Here is a 12,498-nt window from a genome sequence, read left to right as displayed (position 1 = left end):
TCATGCTGCAGATGTCAGAGGAGGTTCTGGATCAGTTGGACCTGCAGAAGTACAACACATCATGGCAGGGACGACAGAGACTGATTCCAGCTGTGAGGAACTGCAGAAATGCTGGGTGAGTCCAGATGTGATCATTAACATCATTGATCAGTGTAGGTTAGTAGTTTAATTTTGAAAATAAAATCAGATTGTAAGCACAAAGTGTTTGTGTCCGTACGCTGCAACCTTCCACACCATTCCTTTATTGTACAGACTCAGCAGCAGCTCCATGGATCCCAAATCCAAGAGTGGAGAACAGATTTGAAGTGTGTCACATCCATGCAGTCACAGCTGTTTCCACCATGTTTCCACTGATATTAATCCTGTTCAATGACACATTTCATATCAGTGAATATGTTCTTTAGGACGTCCACTGACATGTTTAAGTGTCCTGCTGGAAATCACTCAAATCATCCATGAAATCCATGAAAAATCCTTTTAGTGTTTCTAACTTCACCCTCTGTCCTCTCTCTCCCTCCTCCTCACTGCTTCTTTCACTGATAATCACACAAACATCGTATTCAGCTACAAAATAACACAATAATATCATGTGATGATCATTATTATAAGAGCAGGATCCATATTTGATATCAGAGTAACACACTGCTTGGTTATGTGCAGTCATCATCAGTGACTGTGGGTCAAACAGAAGCTCTCTGATTGGTTGCTGACCTTGGTCACCTGTCCACTCTCACCTGTTTGTGTTTGCTCTCTCTTTGCTGTCTCCATCCTCTCTCTCCTTTCTCTCTCTCTCTGTCTTTGTACGTCACTCAGGTCCAATGGAAACAGTGACATTTACAAACCAATCAAAGACAAACTGATCCATGTCAGGTTATAACAATATTCAAAGTGAATACAGGCTGCTGCTGGACACAGACAGGTAACATCATTTTGACTTGCTGTCACCTGGATCTGGACTCATAAACACTGAAGCCCTGAACAGGAATACAAATCATTTTCTGCCAACTAGCGACACAGAAGCAGGTAATGGCTCAGAAAGCAAAAATGAGCCAATCATTTCTGTGTTTAGTTCCCCTGAAATCAGATCTGATATCAGCAGCTCTGAGTTCATTCATCATTATTGTCCAGTGATGGGATTTCTGCTCCGTTTGGTAACAGTCAGCAGGTTTTTCCTGCGTGTGGACGTGAACAGTCGTACCTGACAGCAGGTAGCAAACAGAGATCATCTTTCCAGCTGGAACTCTTCACTGAGCTGAACTCATTCAAAATGTTCTGGAGTCAAAACAGGAAACAGTCCAAATGTGTGTCTTCACTCTGACTCTGGATCAGATCTCAGTGACAGGCTGTGGACATTATGGAAGCCTAAATGTGACACCATCTTCCTCCTTCATCTGCAGATTAAAGCCAAACAAAGATTCTCATTAAAAGTCTGCAGGTCTGAGAGAGACTCAATCGTTGTGTCATGTCAAACACAGTAAGAGGAGCTGAAGCACAGATGTGAAGAGCAGATTCATCAGATTATGACCTCACTCTGTTTTGTCTTCATATACATTCAGTCTGTGTTTATAATGCAGATTTTCTGCTTTTATAATAACACATTTTATATTTTCTATCATCACAGACTGACTCAGTGTGGACTCTCAGAGTCTCACTGTGAAGTTGTGGCCTCAGCTCTGAAGTCCAACCCCTCCCATCTGACACAGCTGGACATGAGTAACAACTACAACCTGCAGGATTCAGGTGTGAAGCTTCTGTGTGCTGGACTGGAAAATCCAAAGTGTCGACTGGAGACTCTGAGGTGAGTTCACTGACTGCGGCTGTTGTTGTTTTTCTATATTTCAGGTCTTTGATTGATGTTTGAAACTTTCTTTAGTTCCTAAATGTTCATTCAGGATGTGTCTGAAGACAAATGTGAAGAAGTTTGAGTGCTTTCAGAAATGTTGTCTTTCCAAACGACTGAACAGCAGTTTTTCCTTTTGGCTCCAAACAGAAGTGACAGACTTGAGCAGGGTTCATTTAAAGGCTGACAGAAGTGGAGTGGTGACGGGGAGATGTTTGACAGGACAGTGTTTCAGCCTCCACAGGTTCATGTTGTGCTCCATCAGTCAGTGAAGATGAAGTCAGTGCTGATGAGGCTGTAGAGTGTGTGAGGGATGTGAATGAGGATGATGAAGATCTGATGATAGCAGATAAAAACAGGCTGCAGAGACTTTGAGCCATACAGGGCACACAGTGTGTGTACAGAACAGCTGAAATCATTATGGAGGCCTCACTGGGATATGGAAGCATCACAGTACAGCTTCAGTGAAGCATTAAAGTCTCTGATATGAGATGAGAAATGAAGCGGCCAGAGCTTTTTCATGAGTGGAAATCCACTGTGACTGTGAGCTGCTGCTACAGCCTCCAGATTAGCCAGCAGCTCATCCTGCTCAACATTTCCTCACCAACTTTAATGGAAGTGTGATGTTTTCAGCTGGAGTGATGGTCAGGGTGGCCTCCCTCTTGAAGATGTGAGAAGATCACATGGTGCTTTTTATTATTGTGTTGGTTTGTTTCCTGTCTCTTGGATGGAGCCCAGCTGTGCGTGGCCCCTGGGCCTGTGGTCAGAGTGTGTGCTGGATAATCCGGCCCAGGATGAGGCCAAACTGACATGGGATGAAATGTCTGTCACATAATTGAGCTTAGTGTAGTTTCATTTCTGCACAATTTAAAAACAACCAAAACTTTGTTCTGTCTTTTCTATGTTATACTGTAGACTTTCTTTGATACTGTGTCCAAAAGGAGCAGCTTTTACTTTGAAGGGGAGGCGTCTCTGTTTCTTCTTCAGGTTGGATGATAGAAGCAAATGAGTGTGTGATGTTCTTTCAGTGTTGCACTTTGTAGACGCTCCCTGAGCACTGGTCTAACAGCCAGCTGCACATAGAGACCAGTGTTGTTAGTCCAGGTCAGAAGATGACTTGTTGGAATGAAAATGAGCTTGTAGTTTGTCTGCTTTAATAATGTGACTGGAAAAAGGTGTTGGACTTCAAATATGTCCATTTCTTTCACACTTCACCTTTAAAAGTGAAGCCTTGTGGTTCCTGGAAGGAAAAACATGACTTTTTCAAGTCTTTGTCCTGTTTTTATGATAAATGTACGACTTTAATGTGAGTTTTTTCTCTTGTTGTGTTTGTTTGAAGCTGCTTCCTGTTGGCTTCAGCTGTTTGGAGTTTCCATTTTCTAAACTTCTACATTCTGAACCTTCTTCAGCTCTGAACAGATGATGAAACACTGAATGATTTCAAGCTCACACTTTGTCTAATAAACTTACATCTTTCATTCTTTATACAGATTGTGGGGCTGTGGTTTGTCAGAGATCAGCTGTGATTATCTGGCAGCAGCACTGAAGTCCAACCCCTCCCATCTGAGAGAGCTGGAACTGTCGGGAAACAACCTGAAGGATCCAGATGTGAAGCAGCTGTTTGATCTTCAGCAGAGTCCAGACTACAGACTGGAGACTCTGTGGTCAGTACAGTGATGGAGTGAGTGGGTGGTGCTGTCAGCAGTATTGTACTAAACACAGTCAGTATGAAACAAAGATCCAGTGTTTCCTGTAAAGCTGAAGCTTCTCAGTGAAGCTGTGAGAGGAGAATGGTGACAGGCTTCAGGATTGGACACAAACACTTCCTGTTTCTGCCTTTTTGTCACCTTTATGGTGACCATAGTAACGGCTGACACGGTCTGATCAAACGCTGTCAACAGCCAATCAGCTCTCTGAACAAAGCAGCATGCAGACCAGTGACTGCATTCATTTCCAAGTTTAACCCTTTACAGCCTATCGGAGCGGGCACGCTCTGTTTTGCGTAACTATTTTTAAATCGCAGTAGGACTGCAACCACGTTAGCTAGCGCAAAAATTTTTTTTGCATATGAAACCGGAGGAGTTGTACTTACATCTTATGCCATCAGCTTGTCCTAGGTCACGGTTTCCTTCCACATAAAGCTTTGCAAAAACTGCATAAAAAGAGCTTGCAGGAACAAAAACATAATATTCCAGAAACACGCTTTGCCGATCCGATCAGCTGTTCATAAGTCTTCCTATGTTGGAATAGACGTCAGCGCGAACTTTTGCATTTCCGCCATTACCTGCCCGAAACCGGAAATGTAGTCTTTTTTACTATCAGGGCCTCAGGGCCTATACTCGTCTTTTTAAAAGTTATCTTTGACTTTATGACTTTCTGTGTCGTTTCTGGGATGCTTAGGACTCATATTGCACTGCTGCAAATAGTTTATTTTGATGCATGTGCTGCTTTTTTGCAAATTTGCAGTATAATATTTATTTTCGTTTTTCCTGCAGTGTATAAAAATTGGTGTATTTCAAAAATAAAACTATGAAGACACTCAAAATAAATTTCCTGTGGTGGGAAACTATTTTGTACAACTTTTTTGTATTTACAGTTTTGAGGGATAAGCCTCTTAAATTTCTATAACTACAAATATATGCTAAAAAAGCAAAAACGATTTTCAATTTTTTTGTAGTTTATTGCACTTTTTTGCAATTTATGTAATTACTATGCACTTAATGAATACATATTATTAAAATCTGGGCTATAATGGTTGTATTGATGTATAGCAACTTGAAATGCTCCCAAAAATGGCTCCACAGCAGGTAAAAATATAATATAAGCTCTAGTGGACTTGGTTCTATGGTAGGTCTTAAAGGGTTAAAGCAGTGAAGAACACAGTCTGTAGGTGAGGAAGAATTTAGTGAGAGCAGATGTTTGGATGGAATTCCTCCAGTTAACAGCTGGAACCGTCCATCTGGATTGTTGGGCTTGTTGTTGGGGTTCCTGCAGAGCTCAGAGTGGACACACCAAGGTTCTTCTAATGAATGAAAGTCCAAACTCAAACTAGGAGGGAAAAACATTTTCATCAACTTCAATAAAAATCCAAAGATTAGAAAAAGTGAAGCAACAATGAATCCTAGTACAGTCCCAGCACTGAAGTCCCTGCTGCTCTTTATACTGGATGTGCTGCATCACTGACTGACAGCTGATGAAGAGTCTCTGGAAACACTCGTTTATCTCCTCTGCTCTTCCTTCTTCCTCTGCTCTTCCTTCTTCTCTCTGCAGGTGGTGATGAAGGTAAACAGGACGGTGTGTGTGCTGAGAGAGGAGGAGCTGTGTCCTGATGATCCAGAGAGGTTGAAGCAGCAGCAGCTTGTGTGTAGAGACGCTCTGACTGGGCCATGTTACTGGGAGGTGGAGAGGAGAGCTTCATCCAGCAGTGACTGACAGAGGAATGAGAAGAAGTGCAGATGACTGTCAGTGCTGCAGAGTGAACTGCTCTGAGAACAGCTCCACTGTCAGACACAATGTAGAGTCCAGCATCATCCCTGTGTGTCCCTCTGGATCTGACAGAGGATCATCAGTGTATCTGGACTGCTCTGCTGCTGCTCTGTCCTTCTACAGTCTCTGCACAGTCTCTGTCTGACTCTGGCTTCAGACCCTCCTGGATCAAACTCACCTGGAAAGACTTTCAAACATCACTCAATAGATTTGAAGAATATATTTGATATGTACTGTAGAGTTGCAGTTTGTCACTTGTAAATACAGTCTGTTAGCAACTAAACTTCAGACTGCTCTACTCCCTCTACACTTCAGACTGTGTGGCCACCCATGGCTCCAACACCATTGTGAAGTTTGCTGACGACACAGTGGTGTTGGGTGCCATCTCCAACAACGATGAGGCGGCCTACATGGATGAAGTGAAGAATCTGGCATCATGGTGCCAGGACAACCACCTCCAGCTGAACGTCTGCAAGACCAAGGAGCTGGTGGTGGACTTCAGAAGGGGTCAGCACAGAGACTACAAGCCCATTATCATCAATGGAGCTCCAGTGGAGAGGGTGCAGTCCTTCAAGTATCTTGGTGTCCACATCTCCTCAGACCTGACATGGGCTGCCCACATTCAGGTCCAGACCAAAAAGGCTAGGCAGCGCCTGTATCACCTACGACAACTGAGGAAGTTCAGGGTCTCTCCAAAGATCCTCAGGATTTTCTATACAGGCGCTGTGGAGAGCATCCTCACACAGAACATGACATCGTGATTCGCGAACAGCTGTGTGAAGGACCAAAAAGCTCTCCAGAGAGTGATCCGTACAGCAGAACGCTGCTGCAGAATTGCTCTCCCCCCGCTTCAGGACACCTACACCAGGAGATGCCGGACTAGAGCAGCGCAGATACTGAAGGACCCGTCCCATCCTGGCAACAAACTGTTCCAACTTCTGCAATCTGGTAGAAGGTTCCGCATCATCCGGGCAAGGACAGAGAGACTCAAGAGGAGCTTCTAACCCCAAGCCATCCGTGCCCTAAACACACACACCCGCCCTCTCACATCATCTATAATTGACTGAGACAGGACTCTCTTCCAGACACTCTAAACCAAGGCACAATGTACATTCCAAATTCCTTTAATTTTAAATATGTTTATATTGTCTATCCTGTAAATTAGTCAGATGTCTATTCATATTAATGTACAGAATTCACCTGCTTGCTGCTACTACTGCACATCCACCCAGTGTATATACTATATATATATATATATATATATATATATATATATATATATATATATATATATATAATGTTCTTCCCCTACCCCCCAAATTTTGCACATGTCGAGGAGCGTGTCAGGCTACATTTCACTGTGTGTTATACATAATAACAGGATACGTGTGATCTGAGCGCCGCTGTGGTTGCTGTGCTGCACGTCTTCATTTAGATAACAGAGATGTAACCCAGTAACCCATTACTGACCTGGTAGCCTGGCTGCCCCTGGGTGGGTTCGGGATGGGCGTGAGGTTCTGGGGGCGCTCCGTCTCTGGGCTGGGACCCGGACCGGGCCTCGGGGGCTTGGGTCCTGGTTGGTGTGTTGCCGGGGTTGTGGGCGGGTGGGTGCATGGGGGCCCAGCCCTGGAGCAGGGTGCCGCCGGTGCGTCGAGCCACCTGGGGGGCTCTTCAACTGGTGGGGGAGATTGTCACATCTTGCAGGAGCTTTCCTCTCCTCAGGAGCTCCCTCTGCAGGAGGGGGAGATACAGGAGAGGTGGAGGAAGATCTCAGCCTGGGTGTTTATTGTCTTATGTAGTCTGGAAGATGAGTGGATGGTGGGGTGGGTGCAGTTTTCTCTGTGGTGGGGTTGGGTGGACTGTCCCGGGCTCTGTGGGGCCGGGCGGCGCTGCTACACTGGGCCCGGTCTGGATGGGCCTGGGCCCCCTTTCCCTGGCGGGTCGCGGAGTATGGGGTGCCTACTGGGGTCAGCGGGGGAGCTGGCCCCAGGGAGGGGTCACTTGCCCCTCCCTTCCTTCCCTCCCCATCTCCAGCTGCCTCCCTCTTCCCGCTCCACCACAACCACCCACACATGCAGGGCCTTGGAGTAGGGGTATGTCACCAGGGTGCAGAGGAGGCTACCCCCCCCCTCTGTCCCCTTCTGGCTGCCTCTGCCTCAATTTTATCCCACAACTTAGACATTCACATTACTCACACTCTCATTACACATACATATAGGATCTTGGGGGTGGGCACGATACACGGAGTCCAAAGTACCATCAGGGTGTACACCCCACCCCTGGCATCGTTGCCCACCTCTCAATTTTAAATACACGTAGACATTGAGGGCTAGCAGGAGGGACCATGCGCTTACCTGCTGCTCTCTGGCAGGTAGCTCCAAGCCCTCCTGGGTTTTAAATGCACCTTAGAACACACATGCATCAACATTACAATGAGCGGGTGGAGGGAGGTTTGGAGTCTTCTCTCACCCCCATTCTCTGCGACCTGCTGGAGCAGGGGGGCTAGGACTAGGAGGAGGAGTTGGCCGTCCGACTGCGGTCTGGAGTGTGGAGCCTTCCTGCTGCTGCGGAGTCGGGGCGGTCTGCCTCCCCCCACCGCAGGGAAAAGGGAAACACCACCTGGGTCTGGGTGCAGTTCCCCCCTCCAGGGGCGGGGGCACCTAGACCCCGTTTGTAGAGTACGCTTGGGGAGTGTGATCGTGTGTACAACGTCTCTTTATGTCTATCTCCACGTTGGTTGAGTGTGGAGTAAGTGCATATGAGAGCATGAGGGTGGGAATGGATGTTTGTATCTGTGTGTGCCTGTATGTCTGTGTCTATATGTCAGGTTGGGTATCAGGCGCCACCTCTCTGGGGACATCTCAGGCCCTCCAAGGTTTGGAGGCCTATCTCCCCCTACCACCACTTCCCCTGCCAGTGGCGGACCCCCTCAGACATCGGTGCGTTGGTGGTTCTTTGTGTCCGGGGATGGGCGTCCAGGTACACACCGGCTCACCCCTTGGCGGCCGCTTATCGGGGCCTGGAGCCTGGGGCTCGCTCGGGTCACTTCGGAGGTGGGGTGCCCCCGGCCTCTCGGCCTGGGGCTCGGTCACTCAGGTGCAGCTGGCTGCTGGCGGAGCTCACGGGCGCGTCACTGCAACTCCCCCTGGCTTCTGCTCCGCGGCTGCTGAGTGAGCCCTCATCTGGGACTCTTCTCAGCTCTTTCCGGGACAGTGGCGCAGCTGCCCCTCTGTTGGTCTTCCTTGGTCTCTTGTGTTCTGGGGGCCTCTGGATGTCTGGAGTTTTGATCTCCTCCACACCTGCTTCACGCCCTGGAGGACGGGGCTGTGCCCCCCCCCCCCCCCCCCCCCCCACACCCTCTAGCAGATTATTACATGAAGGAACCTTTTAAAAAACAAAAAACAAGTGTGTCCATGCTCACAGGTGTACACACGGGTGATCACACCCACAAACTACACCCTTTTTGGCTCCTACCTCAAAGCACACTGTGTTCTGTTGATCTTATGTGCTGCACAATAATGTTTAACATTTAGTATTTACTGTCATATTCCCATATTTCATTGTGATGTTGTTTATTCTATTACTCTTGTTCTCTTCTGCTTGCTTTCTTTTTTCTTTCTCAGCAGGTGATCCAGGTGATTGATATATGCATTTTTTTTTCTCTGCCCGTTCTGTTGGTTTTTGTCTTTTGCCCTTCTCCCCCGTCCCTGTTCTCAGCTGTTTCTCTTCCCCTCTTTCTTTCTCCCCTTCTTTCCCCCAGTCAAGTCTGTCCCGTATTCAGTAAGTGAAAATAAAATAAACAATAAAAGGTAAATCAAATGGACCATTACGGCAAGGCTGGGATGGTCAGTTTGGTAAAGTAAATCCGTTGGGCATCTTTCTTTGCCTTTAGACAACAATTCTGATGGCAAAAGAGCCAAACGGGACAGGCCAAAAAAAAAAAAAAAAAAGAGATGTAACCCAGTGAGTTTACACGACTCAGTAATGCACTACAACATTGTTATTGTTAATTGTGATTCATCATTACTCTGTTAATCACTGAGTTGATCAAAAATAAATCAATAATAAAAGATAAATACTATAAATATAGGAATAAAACCAAAAGAGTATATTTAACACCCCTACTGGTTAGGAAGGAACAAGCCCCGCCTTCCCCTGCTCTGTACCGTCACGTGCTCAGACACAGAGAGAGACGGAGGTGCACGAGACCATCGCTGATTTTCACCGCCAAGCTTTTCGCTGGAAAATAACTATTAACTTGATAAATTGAGCAAATATCCATACCGGAGATCTGCATGGACCTTGGAGAAACGGACCTGATTTATTGTGAACATTTCGGACCTTGAAACCATGGCGGTGAGTCAGAAGCTGTTAAGCTAACCTTGAAGCTAAAAAGCTAACAAGAAGTTAACAGGGAATATAATGGCCCAATTTCAATGTTGTAGATCTGCGCGGGAGCGGATGAAGTGGACAAGATCCTCTCTGAGAGTTGAACAAGATCCTCTCTGAGAGTTGAACAAGATCCTCTCTGAGAGTTGAACAAGATCCTCTCTGAGAGTTGAACATTAGAAGTGTGCTGGTGAGTTAAACTGGGACTGGGCGAATCAGGCTAATTGAAAAGCTAACTAGCCTAATGCTCATAGCTGCAGCTGTAGCTGACCACGTTTTCACTGTGGGAGAACACACGGGGTTTCTCACGGAGTTCAGCCATTTTGAACACTCAGCTTGTGTGCTGATGATGTTCTAGTATTACTTGTTGCATATTAAATGTACTAAAATTAGGTGATGGAATAAGTTAATGTTGATCTTAAAGGTCATGAATCTACTTTATTTTTGTTACATTTGATGCTCGAGCGGCACTGGATAGATGTCCGTGTGTATTCTTACTGTGCTGATACGTTAGCACATACTGTAAAACTACAGCCTGTGGGTTTTTGTATATTCTTTTGGTAATTTTATTCTGTACATTGAGTGTAAATAATATATTGCTTCGTTGCTATGCAGTGTAAAGCAATGCTACCATAGTTTATGGTTTATTTCTGATTTCTGATAGAAATGTGCACCTTGATGATAGAATAAGCTGATTGTGATTTAAAGATTGCATTCATGATTAAGATGCACTGTAATCACAAACTTTTTGACTTGACTGAACACTGACTATTAAGCCGGCAAGACTGACATATCTGAGCTCAGATAGGATTCTGATTGTTATTATTATTGCTGTCACTGTATTTTATTTTATGTTTTCATTCCTGTTCATGAAATGCTGTTAAATTGTTGCTAAGTAGTTTAATACAATTCATAGCAACTTTACCTGTGGCTCCAGTCATTCTTCTCCACGCAACTCACTTTATCCCTCCTACGAATCTAGCTATTGGCCCATTCTCTCCATCTTACTTTAATTTCCCCTACCCTATAGGGCTTTGGAGCGTGATGTCACGGGGGTGGGCGTGGAAAGGATTTTGGCCCGATCCGCCATTTTGGGGGTCTAAGTAAGGAGCGAAAGCATAGCCATGGTTCGTACTTGCTGTGTGGTCGGCTGCAATGTTCGATCTTACGACCGGCACGGGAATAAGTTTGGATTGTCTTTTTATGCTTTCCCAACCTGGAAGCAACATGAAGGAGCTCATGTATCGGATATTACCAAACGAAAGCGTCTAGCCTGGATAGCAGCCGTGAGACGAGCTGATATCAAGTTCTGTTACGTCTCCAGATATCAGTTGGTGTGCTCAAGACATTTTCGTTCCGGTAAGTTCTAAATATGTTCACATCACACTTTATAGCTGAATAATATCATCGTTGGTGGTCTCGGAAGTTATAGAATTTGCGATCAAACATCGAATGGAGTGACTTGATTGGTTGATGTAAAGACAATAAATGAAATGAGACAGGAAGGACACAAATTGGTATTAATAATTTGCCCGATTATCAATGTGTTAATTTGCATCTACTTTACAATTATGGGCATATAATATGATAACGATATTTTAGCAGTTCAATGATAAATGTATAACATTAATTATGGTGGGGGGTGGAAAATGGCTATTTCACTCGATGCACTCCAGCTGACTTACCTTGGTATTAATGACGACGTACTCAGAGTTTGGCGGCTTGAAAATAGCCAAATCTTGCACCCAGCCATTTGTAAATTGGATGTGCGCCTCCAGTGACTTGTAATTACGAAACTGGTTTGCTGTGTAAGCGCTTACTCCACAAACAAGATACGTGAAAGCCCTATAGGGCTTTGGAGTTGACGTCACGCCGTAATGCATTGTGTCAAACAAGATACGTGAAGATATCGGGGTAGGACAGTTGCGGTAAGTCGTCTGGGTCTTTACTCCACTGCCGTATTTCAAATGGGTCCAGATTTGCGATGCACGCTATTTTCTGCAAGTGCCGCTGCTTCGCCTCTGGACGCAATCTGTCTCTATACAGTTCATTCTCTTTTGAGAGGCTCTTAAGCATCTTTCTTGTAGTCGTCATTCCAACACAGTGTGTTTGTTTTGATTCGTAGACCCCGAAAATGGCGCTGCGCTCCCACAATGCATTGCAGCGTGACGTCAACTCCAAAGCCCTATTAAGATCACTAACAAAAAGTCCTCTCTCAGTGTACTTTCAACCAAAAGGCAAATAACCCAACCACATAAAAGATATAAATACTGAAACACTGATCCAACATTATTCTTGATTGACGGATCATTTGATTTTACACTTTTACCTGAATCTGGCTCCTTTTTTTGGAAAAAACTTCCTTATATCCATTATGAACCTGGCTGTTTCTCTCTAAACAAACACACACACACACACACACACACACCAGGAGTTATAAGGTTAATGGGCATCCAAATCCAAGATGGCGCCGCGTATGGATGCCCTGGTGCTTCAGTGCGTTACTTCTGTTTTGTTTTTGTGCATAACTTCTGTGTCTGGGCACTCCTCTGGATATTCTTACACCAGAGAAGAGCTTCTTAACTACAGGACTACAACACCTGTGGATTTACTTCCAATATTTGTCGCATCTGCGGCAGATTTACTGCAGACTCTGATCAGGAAAGTGAGATGCCGAAAGAGAGGAAAGCGAGCCGGCGCACTCGTGCGTCTGAGGAGACGCGGACTGCGAACTGCTCTTTCTGGGATCTTCCTTTCCAATGTACGCTCACTCAGGAATAAGA

General features: G+C 45.4%; 1 protein-coding gene and 1 long non-coding RNA gene across 2 annotated transcripts in view; both read left to right on the top strand.

Annotated features, from left to right (window-relative positions):
* LOC112432493 (NACHT, LRR and PYD domains-containing protein 12-like) overlaps positions 1 to 12,498 on the top strand; it is a 773,783-nt gene that overhangs the window by 651,282 nt on the left and 110,003 nt on the right. The gene's annotated exons all lie outside the window — the stretch shown is intronic.
* Positions 9,279 to 10,639, top strand: LOC143417142 (uncharacterized). Its single transcript, XR_013097360.1, has 2 exons — positions 9,279 to 9,682; positions 9,772 to 10,639. It is a non-coding gene; the product is annotated as an uncharacterized LOC143417142 (long non-coding RNA).

This window comes from Maylandia zebra, linkage group LG3 (assembly GCF_041146795.1).
Source record: "Maylandia zebra isolate NMK-2024a linkage group LG3, Mzebra_GT3a, whole genome shotgun sequence".
Classification (NCBI taxonomy): domain Eukaryota; kingdom Metazoa; phylum Chordata; class Actinopteri; order Cichliformes; family Cichlidae; genus Maylandia; species Maylandia zebra.
The sequence above is the reverse complement of the archived record's forward strand: the minus strand, read 5'-3'. Positions and strand labels throughout refer to the sequence as shown.